Below are 19,480 nucleotides of genomic sequence, written 5' to 3'. Positions count from 1 at the left end.
TCCTTCTTTCCTGGACCTTCTCTCTCTTTTATATAAACGACTGTAATCAAATTTGTGCCAACAATATTGTCAATCTCGTTAAAAGGATTATGCAACTCATTCAAAGGCCTACAAGCGTTTTACATCCCCTTTTCCTTCTTTTTTCGAGGAAAGCGACAATTAAATAAACCACAAACGGGTCCAGATGCGGTCCAAGTTGCAAGTCAACAAGCTCGTCTTCCTCTTTGCATACAGGAGGACGGTATACACTACACATATACGCTATCCGAGCGTGCTCGAGGGTGGAGTGAGTGTCCGAAGGTGGATACGGGACACGGGATATCCACAGGTATACCCAAAGATATACCAAACTGTTGTCTTAGGGCTACCATATATTACGTCTCATGCCGTGGGGTCCCGGCGTTAGTCCTCGTCCTGCTCGCACGTTCGAATCGAGTCCTCTTTCTCCCCCACCCGAGATAGATAGAGGAGGTTGAGGGGGCAAGAGAGCCTCCGAGAGAGATCCCACAGGCCCCGGTGTCGTCGCGGGCATTCTTGGAGCTGATTTTATTTGTAGGATGTCAACCAGTCGCGCTGGCGAGGCGGGCCCCGGGAGGGGGACGCAGAATGCGAGGCTGGGGAGACTCTTTCGTCGAGAGAGAAAGAGAAAGAAGGGAGAAGAAACGAGAGACAGAGGAGAGGTGCATGGGACTCCGGACTGGACCCAGACCGGACAGGACCAAACGGCAATTAATTCCCCTTTAGATTTATCGTGTCCAACCCCAGCGCGATCGCGGGCCCCAATGGATCCTGTTACCCTCGGTACTGATGATTTTTCGAGTCGCGCCAATCATTTCCACGCTTTAACGAAGCCGCGAAGCTTATTAGCTCTGGAAGATTTCCTTTACCTTCATCGATAAATTACGAATAACTCGAACGCCGACAAGCGCGCGGGACACCTTAAACGAGGCACTAATGACTCCTCAACGCGGTACGTTTTAATTTCACGTAACGCTAATGAATGTTGCTAATAAATCGCGCGAATAAATTATGCGCACGAGTGATGTATATGTACACTTGTGCGCAATCGTCGCAATCATCGCAACGTCGCTATTATAAAACTTAACGAACCCTCCTAACAATGTTACCACCTCCGATGATGATAATCCAGGTATACAGTGTCGCGAAATTAGCCAACCGTGCGCGGAAACCGCGTACCTGCGTCGCCATGAATTTCGCATCTCCTTAAGCGGCACGGTCCCTCTTTCTTTTTCCCTCCCTCGCATCTGGGACGAAACGAGGAAGCCCCGGGACACAATGACGATGCGATAACGCGCATAGCTTTACGAGGTATATCCATTCCCAGGTACGTGGCTTGAATTCTCGCCTGCGAGAGTCTCGTCATCGCGATTCCTCCTCCCCCTCACCCCCAGCCTCCTTCTGTTTTGCATTAATTATTCCCGATGCACTTTCCCACCCCGAGGGGTCGATCGAGGTGACAAGTCGCGCGCGGTTTTGAATTATGCTCGTCTTTTCCCTCCGCGAAATCCCGGGCCGCAACCGGTGGCTACCGTCTTTGATTATCGAGCAGGGACCATTTTTCTTTCGTCGCTCATGGTTAGATGCGGCCGCGCAGATAAGGATGACCGAGGGTGGCTGTCGAGACTCCTCGACGTTACGTCGACTAAATATCGCCCCCGTTATAATCCCCATTAAATTTATGCGCCGAGTGATCCGCTTCGTTCTCACGGTGCGTCTACCTTTTTTCTTCATCAGCAGATTTCCTTTTTCTGACCAACCTACAACCTTTAACATCCAGGATATAAAATTCTCTTGCAGAAAATTATCAGCTGACATTTCAGAAAAATCTAAATCTAAAAATTTTTATTTTTTAGTCTACATTTTACGAATTCGTGGACTAGACTTTATGTTCGCTGGGCAACTTGGTCATACAGAGTATCTCTTGCACACATTGTGTAGGTGCTGAGCGGATAGAGAATCGAGCGGCGTATTTTCGGGTTTGTGGCGAGACGCTCCTTCCCCCCCCTCATTCCCCCTCGCGGCAAAAATGAATCCCGAAGCGCGTACGTTCGGCTTGTAATGGTCCCGTGGATTCTCGTCACGACCGTAGTAGATCCTTGGGTGCCGTGGTAGCCGGGACTGCCCGCTGGGCGTCCCAACACTATCGGTCCCGCATCAGCCACGGATTTCAGAAGCTACCAAGCTCTTACACATACATACGTAACCGCCGTGGTTTATGCATGTTGCGTTTATACTTGTGTGTGCGCGGCGAGTCTTTACGACGCGACTCCCCGCTGCAGTAGTCGAGTTGACCAATCGCGGGGAGAAGAGGGCTTATCGCGAGCGCGACGATATTCTCGGGGATCGAAAGGTGCGTTAAGACTTTCGGGGCTCGTCGACAGTTCCAACTGTCTCCACTCGTTGAATCCACGTCCAAGTTTAGGATAATTCTCATTCAAATGTCCTTTGCCGGAGAAAAAAATCAGGCATGTGTGTTTATTTTATTTTTTTTATTTATTATTCCCCCCTTAATCTATGCCTTTCGGCTTTGGATGGATGGCTTCCGGTATTACATTTATGTAGTAATAGTTGAAAAAAAAATGAAAATGAATTAGAGTAAAACACAACCAAAATAAGATTCCAATAAAAGAAATAAACTATAAATTCTAAATTTTGAAATAAGCTATAAGAATTGATTAACAATATATTATCTGGCTTAAATTCACGTTCAAATTCTAAGCTGAATTCCAATCTTATATCTTTGATATCTTTGGAATCTTGTTTTGATCTCTTCTCGTATTCTTCATTATATTACAATCTTTTCCCACCATTTGAGTGTTATTATTGATAAAATTTGAGATATTGAAATAGATTTCGAGTCCTGTGCCAAGGAAATCTTTTATTATTAATATTTTGTGTGTAACAAGGAAATAATTTATGATAACACAAGTCTCTCTTAAAACATTTCGAACAAGTGTAATCCATAAAAATTATGAATTTAATTATTAATTATTAATTTTAAGTTTTAAATTTAAATTTAAATTTTTAATTATATTTAATTATTAATTTTTCATTTAATATCAATTTTTCTCATAAATTTTATTCAAATTAATATATCTTATTGCAACGTTAACTTTCTCTTTCTGTTTCTCTTAGAAAGATTTATCATGTGCAAAGTAAAATTTACAGCTTTTTTCAAGGAATATATTGTATGTGATATCTCTCTCTTGCTGTATATAAAATATATTACAAAATATATCTCTCTTTATGCGCACCAACTTTGCCATGCACGTTATGCAATCCTAATTAAGTAGCGTGGCGCGTTACATAATCGATTAGTTATTACTACCTCGAGCGAACCGTATTTTTCAGAAACAACCGGTAGATTGTCTTTTCGCGTGACGTCGCGTTAAAATGACGAGCCACGCTGCTAGTCCATTGAACAGATTAATACATGTCCATTGAACAGATTAATACACGTCTTCCAATCGCAATGCGCAATAATGTATATCGTTAAACAGAATCTCTAGTCAATCCACGTTACGTAATCATATTCTCATTCCAGTATAATAAAATTATATTCATATTGTTAGTGACAATTAAAAGTCCCCTATAAGATATTTTAATCTTCAATCTATCTTAAAATATTACCAAAATGTGCATCCATTTTTAACACTTTTTAATCATATTTTATTGATACATTAATTATGAAAAAATATAATATACATTGTTGGTTGATTGCATTTAATGGGCAGACTTGTACAAGCTTGTAGAGAGATTCCATCGCTTAATTCGCACACGTTATTGCCGTCTCGAGTCTGTTTTTTTCAAAGCGTACCGAAGGAAAAAGGTGCCTCCGCGTTCGCTCTCGAATTTCGCAGCGCCTCCCTCGCGATCTATCGAGCCATCGAGGGCCCGAAACGAGGCGTATATGCAGTCGGTGCCGGCGAGAGGTCCACACGCGGTCATTTATCATACAGGAAACAATAGGAACTGGCAAAACACGTGCTTCGCGCGCGCTCCGCAAAACCAGCCAGAAGGATTCGTGGGCCGCAAGAGAGAGAGAAAGAGAGAGCGAGAGCGAGATGGCGAGGGAGAGGAGATGGCGTGGTGGCTGGGAACGCGGGTCCAGATACATAATACGACGAGGAGGCCGCGGGCGAAGGAGGGGGAGGGGGAGAAAAAAGGAGAACGGCCTCTTTCTTCGTCCCGACGAGGGGGGAAGAGGGGCGAGCGGCGGCTTCTCTTTCCTCTCACCCCCCCTTCTCGCCCCCTCTTCATTTGTTAAAACAATATAACAATTCATTTTTGTCACATCCACTGTCGAACGTCTTTTATTGTGACGGACCCGGGCTCTTCTCTCGAAGCTGGATCGTCTCGCCGCTCGCCAAACTATTGTCAACCGACGTTTCGACTCCCCTTCTCGTTCCTCGCGGTCCATGTATTGACTCGAATTGTCCTCGGTCTGCATTTCTGCCGCTTATTTTCGGATCGGGACGACATGTCCCGCTCTTTTATCGTCCCTTGCGATTGTCACAAATTAGTGAAAATGAAGAAAACTGAACCTCGATCTTTATTTCGCCGCGAAAATGCGCTCTTTAGCGTTTACGCTTCTACTTTCTCTTATATGTGAATTTGAAAAATTTGTCTTTTTTATTTAATACAATTTTTAGCGATGCCAGTCTTTTTTTCGGAGCGCAATACGAACGTGTAAAGTCGTTTCTGGTCCATAACCGTGAGCTTTTATCGGCTTAAACGATCGCAATCCACGTACAGAATAGGTCAGGGCCGGATAGTAATGCTTGCAAACGTCACGCGAATCGCCCACTCACGCGAGACTTTGCCTTTTGCCGGCTTATCACGTTCGATGAGAAAAATACTGGATTTTAATAGAACGAGGCTATCGTCTCGAAATTCTCTCTCTTCTCCTTTATAACGATTGAAATTAATATTTTCACACTCCTAATTAATAAATATTAATATTAATTATAATTAAATAATATAATTATTACAGAGAATCTCCATCTGGAGAATGGATTTCCATTTACGGTAGAAATAGCGGAGAAGAAGGAAAAGGAGAGAGCTCTTAAATATCACTCGGGACATATTAATGCGCCAGCATGAGTCTCTATGAAAGTCGTCGAATATCAAGCGAATGAGGTACTAAGTGGCTCGGGACGTTTATCGCCGGGATGTAATTCGTGTGTATGCATGCGAGAGCTTATAAAACGTGACGATAGATTCGCAGCGAGGAACGCACCATTATGGATGACCGAACCGTATATAGCCGGTCTTCCTGGTCCCTGCCATAAGTTAGCCGCCGCCACCAGTTGGTCCCGACCGCGCCAGAGATACTCTCGTGTTTGTATATGTATGGGGTGCGTTATTTACATATTTTAAACGTTTGCCACATACGCTCCCATGCATGAAATCCCCTCGCGATTCGACGAAAAATCCGCGTCTTTGGGAAAAAAAAATTCAAGCGAGGTAGAAAGTATCAGTCTTCAACTCGTCTCAATATTTTCTCATACATTGTTTCACTTACGTGCCGAAATTTAGAGTATTCGTGTAATAATACTTTTTTTTTACATGGAAACAGCCTTTTTTTCTTTACAGGGAAACAGCCTTTTTTTAACATGAGAATTGGCCTTTTTTTTTACATGGAAGCAGCATTTTTTTTTTACGTGGAAACAGTCTTTTTTTTTCTTTACATGGAAACAACCCTTTATTTCTGCAACGCTTGAGGATGATTTTTCTCTACCATTTCGATGTAATTTCGTTAACAAGATTTCGTTTTAATGGACGGCGCGATAGGATCTTCATTTTCCGTTCTTCCAGCGCGATCGAGCAGCAACTTGAAACAACGTTTCGCCAGGTGTTTCGCCTCGTCGCCATTATTAATGCCGTGCGCGAGAGAAAGTTATTAGCCGTATTCGCAACACATTATTCCGCCTTCGTCAGGACGCGTATATATCTCCGCGCGGCGCGCATCTAAATTTTCTGCGACGTTCGCGGTCATCGCATCGGTGCATAAGTAATTCCGAGTAACGCGATAGGGGCTGCGCAGGGGCTGTGCGTTATTAAATTACCGTGGCGCGATGAGAGGGAACGAGGTGAGCATTTTTTTCGCGCGACCGCGGACCCTGGCGCTTTTTTCGCGCGCGAACTCGCGCGGATTTATTTTCCTTCCCCTCCCTTCCTCCCTCCCTCCACCCCCTTCATTCTCGTGGGAATCGCATGCTTGTCGATTTACGACATTCCGGCGAATTACATCTTGTGCATCCTGAGTAACAGACGGATTGTTGCTAAAAAAGTTGCTCTGTTCTTATCGCTCTTCGATTAATCCAGTTATAAAATTATCTGGGAACAATCGAGCACAATCAAATCATCATCGAGGCGTCTACTTTCTTTTAGAAAGACATGGAATTCTCAGGGATTTCTTTTGTATCTAAAAAAATCAGAGAATTCTTCACTTTTGGAATTTTATGGGACTCGAAAAATTTTTAAAAAACCTCTCTTTAATAATTTTACTTTTATATTAAGCAGTCGGAAATCTATCAAAGTTGTGAATTATATGTTTAAAATACAAATTTCGTATGTTTATATCTTAACAAAATATTGAATATGTGATACATATTCTTTATTTTAATTTTTAATAATAAAAAAACGAAAATGTTTTGCAGATAAAAAGTATTCATTTTATGAAAGCTATTCAATTTTTTTCAAATACATTTGCAAATCTAGCACATGAAATTTGAAACTTAAATGGTTCTATGCTTTTCTTTCGTATGAGTTAAGAATATTAGAAGGCATATAATAAAAAACTTACTTTAAAAAGTTGCACCAAAAAATCTTCAAAATTTTCTCTCTACATCTGGAATTTTGAATAAGAATATCGGGAAAAAATCAATCGAATTTGCATAGATTTTTTTAAGATTTGACTAGATTTCCTGACTATAATTCCGTAATATTATTACATTAAATAATTATCGTTCACTATAATAACGATATATATTATTAATAAACTGATCAACAATTTTACAATTTAAAAGAATTTCTCTTTCCGAGAATCGAGAATCTAATTAAACTGCTAAATCGTATTATTTCCAAGATAAGGACGCATTTTTGAAACTGTAGAATAACACGCTAATTGAATAATAGACTCTTAAGTAAGTAGCACCTATAAATTCCTTTTAAAGCCTCGATATACATTGTACGCTGAAAGTTCACAGCTCACTCGTCGGTCGAGGAGAGGCAAGGTTGTAGGAAAAAAAGACCTTTCCAGTCGGCTGATTTAAGAGAGAGAAAGAGAGAGAGAAAGAGAGACTTTGCGCTCTTACACAAGGCACGACGGTGTCCGATAACGTTTCAAGTTACCTGGCCGAAAAAAATATTACGAGGGGAAATAAAAAAACCTACATTTATATCAAATGGAACGTCGCGTAGGAGGCACAAAACGTAACCTGGAGGGCGGCACACGCGATGTCGTGCGTCCTCCTCGTGTTTGCATTATGTTTATACGCGAGCGAGAAATGAAGTTATATTACTAATGTACTATCGATCAGTCGTGTGTCGGAAGACAAACGCGCCGCGTAATCTCGCGTCCCTTTTTTTCCGCCTCGATCCACCCTTCCCACCCCCAACCCTCTCTCTCTCTCTCTCTCTCTCTCTCTCTCTCTCTCCCTCGCTCTCCCCTCGTCTTTCTCCTCTTTCGAGCCATTTCGCGAATGTGCCGTGCTCGAGGCGCACGTGGGCGAAGCGTGAGCTTGCGATATTCGCAAGCGCGGCGAAAGAAAAGCGTTTCCGACATATTTCATGCGGCGAAGATAACGCTTACGGCCACCACGTTGAAACGTGTCAGAAGGAACTACGAAGATTTATCGCGCCCGCCATCGGTGGCTCTCCGTAGTCCCGGCAAGGATCGATAATTCCTTCCTCGTTTGCCCGCCCGCTCGCTCGCGGGGGTGGGCGAAAGGGGGGCGCGGGGGTGGGCGAGCTTGCAAGCGGCCGCTTATAACGCGATAAAGTCGTTAGCGCGCGCATTTATCGCCGGAGCGTTGTTTCCCAAGGCCGTCGAAGCTACGCGAATAATACGTGAATAATTTATGGATCGCCCTCCCCCACCCCCTCGCCCTCCCCCCCCTCTCCTTTCGATCCGAGGACGCGGATTTTCTCCAGCGCGAATTAGAATTTTATCTTATTTTTTTTAAATTATATTTAAAATTATTTTAAAATTATTTAAAATTATATTATATTTATTTTTTTTAATTTATTTATTTTTTTAAATTTTCCTGTCCTTTTTCGCGACTTTCAGAATTCTAGGATTCTTTCCGGGATTTTGCAAGAATCTAACGACGACTTGGACAATTAAAATTGTCATTAATTAGCGATAGGCCAATAATAATAATGCCCTCGAGTGCTTTCTCAGGTTGCGAAACAGTCGGCGTTTCATCACCGCGGAAGATGGGGACAACCGGAATTGATGTCTAACGAGGTAGCCGAAAGTGACGCATAATTTACATGGTCGCCGGGATTCCGTTGCCGCCGCGGCTCGAGCGATAAAACTCAGGCACCTCTCTTCCTCGACGGACCCGGCTCTTGATTTCGTATGCGATCCGCGGGGGCCCGTCAAAATGCGCCGACAATGTCGCGAGGGCCATCCCAATAAAACACGAAGGAGACGAGGGGGCGAGGAGGAGGGAACCGCGTGTATGAGCCAGCAGCCAGCTATGAGTAGCTTTTCGGCGTTGGAATTCCACGCGGGCCACTTACAAAGGAGCCGCGTCTCTCGTCTTACGACGGACGACCCCGCTGCCATTTTGGTGAACCGCTTTATAACGCCAGAAGAATCTCGTGTCGCCGACACGTTTTCGAGACGATTGTCAAGCGCCGGTCGAGGACCGGTAATCCCCTTTGTTTCTTCGACTCGACTGCCAAATCGGAATCCTGAGCCTCGCCCTAAAATGATGCGTCGTCGCTTCGGTTGATCTTTACTTGTTTGGTTTAATTGTCTTTATTTTTCTTTTTTTTTTTTTAATATTTTTATCTTGTCGATGATTCTTTCCGAGCTTCCGGATCGGAAGAATCGACGAATCTCGGTGACGGCGCTCGTATCCGGCATAATTATGCGAGGATCGCAGGCGAAGAATCGGTCCAGGAGGGAGCGCGAGGGTGGGGCCCGTTTCAGATTCGAATCGGCCGCGATCAAAAATCCGCGGACGGGTCGGACAAATTGTCGAATTTATGGATCGGTGATGGAGCCAGCGTGAATCCACCCTGTTATCGTCCAAATCTTTCCATAGCTTCCGAGAAGAGAAGAAGGAGGAACGAAGATAAAAGGAATAGATGGGAATGACACGTGTACAATATCTAAAATATTCACGTTTTTCTCTGCATTGTTACAAAAAAAATTATTCTAATAACTGAGCAGTACCTCTGCAAGCAGTATTTTTCTCGCAAAGAGGGAGATAGCTAGATTTTACAATTTTTTTTTCTCTTGAATTTCACTAAATTCATTTATTACATTTTCAAGAAAATAATTATAACAAATAAGATCTTAAAAATCTTATTTTTTAAAATTATATTTTTCTCTAAGAAAGGATTTAAAATTATATTTAGGATTTAAAATTATATTTAAAATTATATTTAAAATTATTTTTAAATTATATTTAAAATTATAGTTAAATTATATTTAAAATTATATTTAAATTAAATTTTAAATTATATTTTAAAATTTTATTTATCTCTCTAAGGAATGATTTTTGCCAAAACAAATTAGAATAACAGAAACTGTATCAGAAAAATATTTCTCGGCTTCTCGAAGTGACAAGTCGCAAAGAAACGCGAGCTCCCATGCATCTCGCGCGATTTTTGTCGAGTCACAAATGTCTGGGCACGTCAACGAGTCAAAAAGTGCCTTTGCACTTTATGAGGGACCACAGGAATCTACGACAGGACGACTTGCAGCTCCCTCGAGGGAGAGAAACGTGCGCGAAACGCGACACGAGCGAAGGTCGGACCGATGGGTGCCTCTTCGGCGAAAAGTGGGCCCCCGATGAGGCCCCAGAGAGCTAGATCTCTATTCGCGATTAAAGGGCAACGTACATATGCGTCTTACGTGACGAGAATATCTATGAGGAGCACGAAGAATGGCTTGCGTATCGAGTTTCCAGGCCCGATGTTGCACCCTTTCGTTGCTGCCCCCGGGACTCACCCTCGACATTTGGCGATCGAGGAGAATCCGGGAATAGACAGGAATTTTTGTGGGTTTATCGGCTGTTTTTAACTACTTGTTGCTCTCTTACGGACAATCTATTAACCCTTACTAACCCTATCGCTCGTCTGGATCCACATTCAAGTCTTTCCAAAGGAAGACTTTTTTTTAATTTATAGTTCCTACTTTCTTTCGTACAGGAAATTACTTTTTTTTTAAATATTTATGACTGCACTATTAAATATATTATTTGCGAATAAATCGCATAATCGAGTTGATTGCATCTTTAATTCGGATTCTCTCTATTTTCCAACTGAATTGTCTAAAATAATTTTCTTACAACAAATGTTCTTTTTTATTCTATTTCTTTTTAAGAAGCTAATATTTTAACTGTTATTCTTATTAAATTACTACTAAAATTATTGCTAACAACATTGATAAGCAATATAAAATATTTTGAAATATTTTACATATAATTATTTATATAAAAATATTACTTATAATTTCAATATTGTTATGTTAAATCTTTAAACAATCCAGTTTTTTTTCATATATATTATATTTTGCAATAATAAAATAAATTACTATTGTGAAGCTAAACTATTTCATACGCAATTTATATTAAATAAATTTTGCTTACGTCATTCTGCCATCATCCGACGCCTCTCCAGGACTCCTCCTCTTCTCTTGTTCATCAGATCCTTTATGGCACTTGCACAACACATTCACTCGCGGAAATACGACTGATGTACAATACGATCGTTTGCATATTAATCAGGAGAATATCACTAATCACGCAGCACTTTTGTTTTATTACAATTTATTATATCATTCTATTATATTCCAAATATATGTGATATTAGATATGATTATATTTACTAATTAAATGCATCAAAAGGCCACTTTATTTCGAATTGGTTTATTCTATACGCATTTTATCAATGATCGAAAATATCCGCACGATATGTGTGAATATGTAATAGCTAGTTAAGACGCGACCTGAGAATGTAAGATTGAAATTCAATATTGCATTTCAAACGTTTAAATCCCGCAAAATATATGTATCATTGATAAACGGTTGCTACATCACGATTTCCTTTTAATTGATTCGATCCAACGATTGATATGATGTTAGAAAATCATGAAAAAAGCCATTTCAATTAAAAACGTAAAATTTTCAAAGCGCGAGATATACTCATTTTTACGGGATTATCAATTATTGCGATTAATATATTATCTTTTGTTATTTAAATCACTCGATTCTTTCGATTATTACGCATTTTTAATCAAAATAAAATGAACAATTTACGTTTGACAATAGATGAAAAACTGAAATACTTTATATACTTCAAATATATTTACAGAAATAATTGTCGTCCGAAAATATCGCATTAAATAATTTATAATTTTTTTATTCGAATTTTATTTCAAATGAATATATATCGTGCGAACAGTTTCGAATAAATAAACCATCGCGATATTCTTACGCATCTTTTATCACGAGAGTTAATCAATCGGATAATTATATTAAATTATAATCGCGTTCCTCTGTATCACGTCTTCTCTGTACTGTTTTCGAGACGCGACTGTCTCGGATTTTGAGACCTCTCCATGTATTTTCATTAAAATCTCCTAAAAGGTCACGGAACGACGCGCGTCTTGAGACGTAAATAGAGTCATGTGGAATGTATGTATCATGATCGGTATAGTTCCGTGACCTTTCAGAAATTGAATAATTCAAATAATTAAGCAATAAATGTATCATATTAATTTATATATTATCACTTTTATATGTATTATATTAATTTATATTATCACTTTTATATGTATTATATGAATTTATATCATCACTTTTATGTTATTATTATATTAAATTTATTTATTATATTAATTTCTATTTTTGTTATTATATTAACGATCGAGATTTTTTTTGCAAGACTTGTTTTTGACATATTCATCTTTAATAAATATAAATGTTTGAGTAGAAATAAAGAATATTATAAAGGAATGATTTATCGGTTATAATAATAAGATGGAAGCGTAAGTTTATGTTTTGATTTTTTCCTATGTTTTTGCCGTACTACGATGTGTGACGTGTTGTTTTTTTACAGGCGGTCGTCTTGTCATTTTCACGATGAGACTCGAGTGGGAAGAAGAGCAGCCAGGGTCGCTCCGTCTATCATCAAGTGAAACAAGTAAGTAAAATAAAATTAGAAATTAAGAATTTATAGAATTATAAAATAGAGAATTATAAAATTAGAAATTAAGAAATTTCCCATTGAATACAATGAATAGAATTTATAGAATTATAAAATATAGAGTTATAAAATTAGAAATTAAGAAATTTCCCATTGAATACAATGAATACTTCGAGATTATCTCGATTAGCCTATTTTAAGAATTCGATCGATCCTTAAATGTTAACGAAATAATGCAACATATTCTAAGCTAAATAACGTATGTACACAGAAAAAAATAAGTGTCAAAACTTATATACTTAAATTAACGCGTTCATTGTTTCGTATATACGCAACAATTTATAATCTTCTTAGAAGAATTTAATAATTTTAAATTTCAACAATATTATAGTTTTATTTTAATATTGTAATTGTCACGTCTCTCTCTCTCAAGAATATATAATTATTTGATTCTACTTTAAGAAAATTATAATCTTTGATTTAAAAATGTTATTTTCCATCTAACATTGTTTCTTTTCCATTCAAGAAAATTAAATCTCAAATCGTAAGAATATATTTTTCTTGATTGAAGAAAATTAAATCAAGAAAATTAAATCTTAAAGATCATAAGAATATATTTTTCTTGATTGAACTATATGAAATGGCTTCATTCACGTAAGCAATTATTCAAGCAATTAAATTTTTCTTTAATTAACGCCATATAATCTCATTTCAAGATTTCCATGTTAAAACTAGATATATTTTCAAAACAAGACTATCTTTTTTTCTATGTAAATACGTGGTCTATCTCTCGATTTGACGTTTGCTACGCGTGACTTGGCGCGATTGCGTGAACATTGAGATTCTCTTGACGAACATTGAGATTCCTTGCGCGAAAAGATCACCGCTCGACTTTCATTCGTGCGGAAACGAATCCGCGATGTATTCGTTTCCCATTCGTCCCATCGATGCTCCTCCTTTCTTTCGTTATCGTCGATGAGAGGGACGATCACGTAGGAACAATAGCAATTACAAGGTGGGCCATTAGGGCAATGCGTTTCTCTGCAGGTGTCTTTAGTCGAATCCCCCTCCTCCCCCCGAGATCAGTGATGGCTATGAATGACGATTAGAGACGTTCAAACTGCAATTAAGTTTAGAGAAATCACGAGAAACTTGACACAATAATTATAATAAGCAAGGATCTAAAGTCAATTTAAGTTTCCCATTTGATTTTCTATCATTTACTGTGATTAATCAAAATTGTTTATCGAGGAATCAACCCAGCAGACACCAAGTAACATAATTTCCCACTCAATAATATAACTGTTACATGTTATATAACTGTTATATAACTGTTTCATAACATGTAACAGTTATATAACAGTTATATTGTTGAGTGGGAAATTACAACCAACAGTTATATAACTGTTATTTGGTGTTTGCTGGGAAGATTAAAAGAGAGAGAGAGAGAGACTGAGATAAAATCTACGAAAAAATTCTCTTCGCCTCTCTAGATTGTGATTTATTTAAATTGCAAACTCGCGCTTCCTTTCCACGTGTCCTTCGGGCAGCGCAAACAGCCCGTCGCGGTTTAATAAGTGGAATCGATGGAATCGAGGGGGGAGGGGTGGAAAAGGTTTCTCCATCAGATTCGTATCCGTTCGCGGGATTATTTGCGCGCGTTGCTATCTCGGGGCCCCCTCACGATTCAGCGAGCTGAATCTATCGGCGGATCTTCTCCCCCGCGGCCGCTTCTATACACATTGCTACGCACTCGCGAGACGCATCTCGCGCAACGCAGCATCCGGAGGGTGATTCAGCGAATAGCCGAGACGAGTTTCGAAGAGAGAGAGAGAGATGAGGGGGGGGGAGAGGAGCCGCAGTCGGCGGCTTGTGAGTCTCGCGGGGCCCTAAGGGCCCGTTTCTCGCGCATTGTTTCAGACCCCCGCAGGGCCGCAGCCGCGCGAGTCATCCGGGAGAATTAGTTCGTCCACGGGGGGTTCCTTGTTACGAAGGAGGCGCCCCTATCCCCCCCTCGTCCTTCCGTCCATCTCGCTCTTCCGCTCTCTCCCGCGCAAGGGGAGGGGAAGGGCCGGAGGGGGAGGAGGAATCTCGATGCGTGCGACACGTGAGAAACTCATATGTGAGCTCTCCGAACGATCGGATCGTGAATGCTCTTTGATACGCTATTACATCGCTCGCACAATCGACTCGGTTCCTCTTCCCTTTGTCGTAGGGTACTTTGCTTTGTTTCGCGTTCCGTTCTTTAATTTGCTTAGCTCTATTATTCCCGATCGAATTATATGTCAAAATTGTCCGATAATTCTTATGGTAAATATCGTTTAATTTGATTCATTTTAAGATTATTAGACATATCTTATTTTCGCGGGATAATAAATATTTTGAGCAAGTTTTTCAAATTTTTATTTTGGAATATATTCGACATTATATATATTATATCTTAAAGAGTGAATAAAAATCGTTTGAATTGAAATAAGGATCTTTATCAAGATTCATGCGTTAAATCGATCGTCGTTTTTTCCCAATATTTGATTCATTCGTTTGATATGTAAAATCATGACTGCTTTTTTTCACAAAGCTTTATTTCCCGCATAAACATGAATCGGCTCTTTAAATTGTGTCAATAAATCCTTCAATTTCCACGCAGATGACCCTTGCTTCTCGTGCGAAATATTATTTAAAGTTCAAGATTCGCATTCGATATTTAATTGCATTTGATATTTAATGTTTTATATATTTATTTATATTTATATTTAATATATTTATTTATATTTATATTTAATATATTTAATATTAAACGCGATTATTTTTTATTTCTATTCTATTATATTCTTACAGATATTAATTTATTATTAAATATAATTAAATATAAATAAATATAATTAATATAATACAATATAAATAAATATAATTAAATAGAATTATTAAATATATATCATTAAATAGATAAATTTCAGAGTGAATGTTTTCAATCCACTGAATATAAAATATAAAAACAAACATAAATATATAAAAAATTGTAAATATATATATAAAATATTACGAAATAATTTTTTATTAAAAAAAAAAATTAAAAATTCATGTAAACAAATTTTACTAATTAGTAAGATCACTGTGAAGGACTTGGAAAAAAAGTATAAACGACCAACGCGTAAGCCATAAAGTGTTCTCTCTCTCTATCCGGGAGAAAGTTTATACACTTTATACCCGAAAGAGTTCTTCTATGGATCCAGAGACGAGAGATTTCGAGGAACCTCGCACGCGGGGCAACCTCGTCTCGTGTCCGAGTTGTAATTTGACCATTTAGGCGCCGTCCCCCGCGGGGTAAGATGAGCTTCGACATATCCCAAAGTCATCCTCAAGTAAGAATGCCCGAGAGTACAAACGAATCGAGTATCATTGTTATGTAATTCGGGACACCGAATGATCCGTCTCGCCGTTTCTCTCGTTTTATGCGTGGACTTTCGTGACTCGAATAAAATCCGTCAAGGTACCAGCAGAGAGCAGCGATTTAACGCTACCTACGCGCGGATATCTAAGAGAGGACAACGTCGTCCGCGATGCATAGATGGTAAGTCGAGGCTCGTCGTTTAATTTTATGCGAAAACCGTCGGGCGTTATTTTTCTACCACGCGTCTCGTGAATAATTTATCCTCGCCATCAATGTGGAGCATCTCGTAGCTCTCGAAGCGAACTTTTTCTTGGCTTGGCCAAGACGCTGGGGGATCGACGCTCGTTTAACGAGAGCAGGCGAGAGAGATCGTCGTGTGTCGTAATTACGATTTGAAAACCGAGGCGTGAACGACACGGATGAGGCGTTGATTTGGCGACACTCCCATTGCTCGAGAAAAGTCAGGGCGAACGCATGCATAATGCATCGGACGTGTTTATGCATTGTGTTCCATTACGAGATGTCGCAACTCGCGTCTAAGCCCATCGCGTCGGAAATTGGAAGAACGTACCGTAAAAGGTCAGTCGCGAAGCCTTTTCATCCCCCGCCCGCGGATCAAGGATTCCCAAGTTACAGGAATGTTAACGCAATCGAAAGAAAGCCGATTAGGTGGAGCCAATTGGTTCGTAGCCAACGACGTGGGATTGCGCTTGAGAAAAGGAAAACCACAAACTGGAGATGATAGATTCCTCGTCTCTTGAACGTTTTGGGACTCGACGGCCACGAGTGAAATTTTTATCCTTCACCTCGGGATGATGGATCGTTTCCCCGGATCCCGATCCTCTCCCGGCGTTTCTTTTCTTCCGACTACGACGCGTCTCGCGGAGGTTTCTCGGAGCGAAGACGCTGCGGACGTAAAGTGTGTGCACAGAAGGGCCGATTATATAAGTACGCGATTCGTTGCTACCCGCCCGAGGAGCTCTCTCGTTCTGGAGATGGCCGTGACAGCGATTTAACATTTCGAACCTTCTTCTTTTTCACGAATATTCCCAACACCTTCCTCCGCCGACCGATCCATCACTGTACTCGGCAGCGACAACACGGTAGGTAAGATTTCCGATGGAATCGAAATATGTCACTTGGGCTACTGGTACCGTCATTATGCAGCGTCCAATTTTTATCGGGCGAAAATCCCCCGGGCAAGACTGGAAGCCATGATTCATGGTGCACAGCTGATTAGTTGCGTCATCTCGTGCTATTAATAAATAACTGCGTGAATTTTGGGTGCGTCCTATCAGTTTTTAATTGAAAAGCTAGAGATGTATAATCTATATATTTTTTATTGCTGTCGTAAATATGATCAGGCGATCATCAGGTCTTCCGCTGAAAGACGCTGGTCTTTCGATCGAAGTGGAAGCGAAAGACGCGCCGAAAAGGCAAAGGACCGAGGGCAGGTATTTGTGGAACGCGCCTCTCTCGGGTTTGACTCGTTGCTGGCGCTTTATCGATAGAATGTAAGCAATCGGAGCAATCAATCGGTGTGGTAGCGATGTGGTGGACGCTGTGCTCACCCACCAGAACATCCCTACCGGCTACCGGCTCCTTCCTACGATATGCCGATATGCCATCTTCTCTTCGGTCTCTCTCTCTCTCTCTTGTCTTGAAGCAACGGGCTTGATCTGATATCTCGAACCGCCTCCATCGACTATCACTCTCTCGCTCCTTCTTCTCCCTCCATTTCTCTCCGCATCCCACCGTCCGTATGTTCCGTTCGAGTTATTCCGGGGTCAAACTCCAGCCAGAGTCACGCGGTGATCTCCGAGGCATCGGGACCGATTCGGAAATCGAACGAGCACGCTCGTCGTGTCGATCGAAGAAACGGTTATATCGCAATTAAATCTTGGAGAGTTCTATTTTGTAATTTTCTTCAAGAAAATTAATTAGATGTTGGAATCTAATGTCGGATTTGAAAGAAACTATTCGAATATTCAAAGAAACGTCGCCTCATTTATCATTTTATTTATTATTTTATTTATTATTTCATTTATTATTTTATTTTTTATTTAATTTATCATTTTATTTAGTATTTCATTTATTATTTCATTTATTATTTTATTTATTATTTCATTTATTATTTCATTTATTATTTTGTTTATTATTTCATTTATTTTATTTTATTTATTATTTTATTAGATTTTATTATTTTCTAGCCAAACTAGAAAATAATAATTTAATTTAGAAGATATATTAGCTATACTAAATAATTATAAATAATCAAAAATCTTGATAATAATTACCTTAACAAGCAAATAACCGGGACGATCTCGAGCAAATTAAACGGCAATTTCTTTAATAACACATCCTTCAAATTCTTGTACCTTTGATGTGTCAGAAGCGGAAGCGCCTCGGGATATTTCAGGCATATTCCCCGATCGATGCCAAAGGTAAAGAGGGGAAGGGGAAAAGGAAAGAGGGAAAGAAGGCGCGCCAAAAAGTGGAATTTTCTCGAGATGTATCGGAGCTTCTCGGGGGAGTCCTTCGGGTCCTCCTGATCCCCCGAACCATCCATCGTTCGGGTGTCCTCTCGGCTCGTTAGCGATTCCGCATGAGTTGTCCCCCGATCTCTTGTCTTTTTTAGTGGCAGTGGTCCTCGGCAGCGAGGCCGGCCGGTCCAGGCCTCGCCTGGACTCCTCTCGAGGCTCGATCACGACGTGACGCGGGACCACCCCGTGAACCCGACAGGTATCCCCGTCTTTCATGCGACCCATCACGTTCCCCCGCGCTTCCTGTAGATTATTAGCCGCGTCCTCTCCCGCAGGCGCTAACCGCACATAATTTTTCGTTCGAATGTGGGAAAAGACGGCTCGACGCGACACAAGAGACGCTCTCGTCCGTCTCGTCGTAAATCAGCGACGTACCGGGAATTTGGCGATGCTCTTGTCATACTTGTGGGAAATAAAGTAAATCAAGAAGATCTCCAAGAAGCTGAAGAAGAGCTTCAAGAGACTGCGTGCGGTTCCTTCTGCGCGTTTATAAATTGTTGCGACTCACCGGCGCTTATTTCACCGATAGAAATGTCTTGTTTCCGAGAAGTCTGCGTTGTTTGGAGACCCTCGGATGTTGAAATTGAATGTTGCAACAGTCTCTTTGGAAGATTGCGCGATACGAATTTTTCGCAGCAAAATTGGCTCGCTTGCGAAATTTATGAAAGTATTAACGTGGCAGTTTAGCGTCTTCTTTTCATAAAAATTGTAATCTTCCATCCTCAGAATCCTCTTTTTCCCGTATTTGTAGGACGCAGATTGCGGGTCCTGAACTCTCGATTTGCGATTTAGTCAATCGTCATCGCGATAACATACTTAAAGATTCCTCTCTTCCTCTTCTACGCTGACTAGAGAGCAGTTTGATTTTCCAAATTTCCGCAGGAAATTTTCTCGCTGGAAATAACAGCAGGATAAATTCCACTTCGTCCTGGCGCGAGGCGGTAGTAAGTTACACGTGTCGATGCGTTCGATACCATCTTCATCCGGCATCAATTTCACAAAAGGGTCCTCCTTTCCTCGTCCTCTCCTTTATACTTGATTCATGTCTTATATTTGCGTCATGTTAAGATCAGTCAAAAGATTGACTTGTACAGGAAAATAGTCTTAAATAATGATTAGCGAGGAAAGATGTCAA

General features: G+C 40.3%; 1 long non-coding RNA gene across 2 annotated transcripts in view; it reads left to right on the top strand.

The window, feature by feature from the left end:
• The window catches only part of LOC145965460 (uncharacterized), a 142,786-nt gene that overhangs the window by 24,246 nt on the left and 99,060 nt on the right, over positions 1-19,480 (top strand). For both annotated transcript variants that reach the window (XR_014436718.1, XR_014436719.1), the window contains exon 3: positions 12,325-12,408. This is a non-coding gene — a long non-coding RNA (uncharacterized LOC145965460). The remainder of the gene's footprint in view (positions 1-12,324; positions 12,409-19,480) is intronic.

The sequence above is a fragment of the Camponotus vicinus genome, unplaced genomic scaffold (genome assembly GCF_025532165.1).
Source record: "Camponotus vicinus isolate PSW18456_S1 unplaced genomic scaffold, iyCamVici1.0 SCAF_14, whole genome shotgun sequence".
NCBI classification, from domain to species: Eukaryota; Metazoa; Arthropoda; class Insecta; order Hymenoptera; family Formicidae; genus Camponotus; species Camponotus vicinus.
Note: the sequence above shows the minus strand (reverse complement) of the source record. Positions and strands in the feature narration are given on the sequence as shown.